This window comes from Neomonachus schauinslandi, chromosome 6, assembly GCF_002201575.2.
Source record: "Neomonachus schauinslandi chromosome 6, ASM220157v2, whole genome shotgun sequence".
NCBI lineage: Eukaryota > Metazoa > Chordata > Mammalia > Carnivora > Phocidae > Neomonachus > Neomonachus schauinslandi.
Genome location: NC_058408.1, coordinates 72,761,834 through 72,764,768, shown reverse-complemented (window position 1 = coordinate 72,764,768; position 2,935 = coordinate 72,761,834). Strand labels below are relative to the sequence as shown.

At 41.5% G+C, this 2,935-nt stretch overlaps 1 pseudogene; it reads left to right on the top strand.

Annotated features, from left to right (window-relative positions):
* The first annotated feature begins 452 nt into the window (after positions 1 to 452).
* LOC110586042 lies at positions 453 to 2,726 on the top strand (annotated as a pseudogene).
* Positions 2,727 to 2,935: the final 209 nt, after the last annotated feature.

Genomic DNA, 2,935 nt, shown 5'->3' with positions numbered 1-2,935 from the left:
GTATATTTATTAAGTATCACCTGTTAGAGTTGGATGGGTGTTTATATTAAACAGAGTTCTTTTACTCTTGGGGCTCACAATCTAGCTATGGCAGAAGACTAAAAAATAATAATATGAGATATATAATAATCAGCAAGCCCTAATCCATTTTCTGTCTCTCTATATAAAATAAGCAGTTTGATATCAAAGTTCATACCTCATAGCGGAGTGCATGGCTGGATATGTAAGATTGGTAGATACATACAGTGTTGAAAGTCATAGGGAGAGAATTTAGACCAGGGCTGGCAATCTTCCTATAGAAGGCCAGGTACCTCTCGCCCGCCGCCGCTCCCCACCGCGCGCCGGCCTTGCCCAGCTGTCCGGCCTGGCTCCCCTCCCCTGCCCCGACGGGCGGGCGGGCTGCCCCGAGGAGGCGGGGAGGGGATGGCAGGGCCGCCGGCGAGTGGGCGAAGATGCAGAACTTCTGCGCTGCCCCCAACTGCAGGAGGAAAAGCACGCAGGCGGACCTGGCCTTTTTCAGGTTCCCGCGGGATCTGGTCAGATGCCAGAAGTGGGTGGAGGATTGTAGGAGAGCGGACTTAGAAGATAAAACACCTGATCAACTAAATAATCATTACTGATTATGTGCCAAACACTTTGAGACCTCTATGATCTGTAGAACTAGTCCTTATAGGACAGGTCTTCGAGATAATGCAATACCAACAATATTTGATCTTATAAGTCATTTGAACAATCCACATAATAGACACAGAAAACGAATAAAAGAATTGAGTGAAGATGATATCAGGACACTGAAACAAAAAAAGTGATGAAACTTCTGAACAGGAACCAAAACACAGAGAAATAAACAACAGCAACGCTCAGAATCCCAGTGCAGAAGAAGGGGGTGAAGAATAGGATGACGACATTTTGCCTTTAACCCTTGAAGAGAAAGAAAACAAAGAATACTTAAAATCTTTATTTGAAATTTTGGTTCTTATGGAAAAACAAAACATACTTCTGGATGGGCATGAAACTGATGGAATCCCAGAGGGTCTCTTTACTCCGGATAACTTCCAAGGACTGCTGGAGTGCCGGATAAATTCTGGCAAAGAGGTTCTGAGAAAGCGCTTTGAGACAACAGCAGTTAACACATTGTTCTGCTCGAAAACACAGCAGAAACAGATGCTAGACATCTGTGAGAGCTGCATTCGGGAGGAGACCCTCAGGGAAGTGAGAGACTCCCACTTCTTTTCCATCGTCACTGATGACGTAGTGGACATAGCAGGGGAAGAACACTTGCCTGTGTTGGTGAGGTTTGTTGATGAATCTCATAACCTGAGAGAGGAATTTGTGGGCTTCTTGCCTTATGAAGCTGATGCAGAAATTTTGGCTGTAAAATTTCACGCTATGATAACTGAGAAGTGGGGTTAAACATGGAGTATTGTCGTGGCCAGGCTTACATTGTGTCCAGTGGATTTTCTTCCAAAATGAAAGTCGTTGCTTCTAGACTTTTAGAGAAATATCCCCAAGCTGTCTACACACTTTGCTCTCCTGTGCCTTAAATATGTGGTTGGCAAAATCAGTGCCTGTTGTGGGAGTATCTGTTGTGTTAGGAACAACTGAGGAAGTTTGTTCTTTGTTCCATCAATCTCCACAATTGCTTTTGGAGCTTGACAATGTAATTTCTGTCCTCTTTCAGAACAATGAGGAAAAGGGTAAAGAACTGAAGGAAATCTGCCATTCTCAGTGGACAGGCAGGCATGATGCTTTTGAAGTTTTAGTGGACCTCCTACAAGCACTTGTTTTATGTTTAGATGGTATAAATAGTGATACAAATATTAGATGGAATAACTATATAGCTGGTCAGGCTTTTGCACTCTGTAGTGGGGCTACAGACTTTGATTTCATTGTTACCATTGTTCTTAAAAATGTTCTATCTTTTACAAGAGTCTTTGGGAAAAACTTTCAAGGGCAAACCTCTGATGTCTTCTTTGCAGCCAGTAGCTTGACTGCAGTGCTGCATTCACTAAATGAAGTGATGGAAAATATTGAAGTTTATCATGAATTTTGGTTCAAAGAAGCCACAAATTTGACAACTTGATAAGCTTGATATTCAGATTTAAATCCCTGGGAAATTCCGCAGGGTCCAGCAATGTAACCTGGAATCTCAGCTTACTTCTGAGAGTTACTATAAAGAAATTCTAAGTGTTCCAACAGTGGAACACATTATTCAGGAACTGAAAGATATATTCTCAGAACAGCACCTCAAAGCTCTTAAATGCTTATCTCTTGTACCCTCTGTCATGGGACAGCTCAAATTTAATACATCAGAGGAGCACCATGCTGACATGTACAGAAGTGACTTGCCCAATCCCGACACACTCTCAGCTGAGCTGCATTGCTGGAGAATCAAGTGGAAACACAGAGGGAAAGATATAGAGCTTCCATCCACCATTTATGAAGCCCAGACATCAAGTTTTTTCCTAATGTTTATGCATTGCTGAAAGTCCTATGTATTCTTCCTGTGATGAAGGTTGAGAATGAACGCTATGAAAATGGGTGAAAGTGTCTCAAAGCATACCTGAGGAACACTTTGACAGACCAAAGGTCAAGTAACTTGGCTTTGCTTAACATAAATTTTGATATAAAACATGATCTGGATTTAATGGTGGACACATATCAAACTCTATACAACTAAATCAGAGCTTCCTACAGATAACTCAGAAACCATTGAAAATACCTAAAAGACTTTTAAAGTAGGCTTTCTCTTATGTTCAATATTTGGAAAAATCTGTAAGAAATTTGAAAACATCTTACAGAAAAGCTGTCAGGTGTATGTAGGCCACTTAATCACTGAATATCTTGACCTGTTGACCTCTCATTGAGTACATTAGCCATTGATAATCTGCCTATTTAAATGGCCCCTGTTTAAACTCTCATGCTTTGGAGACAT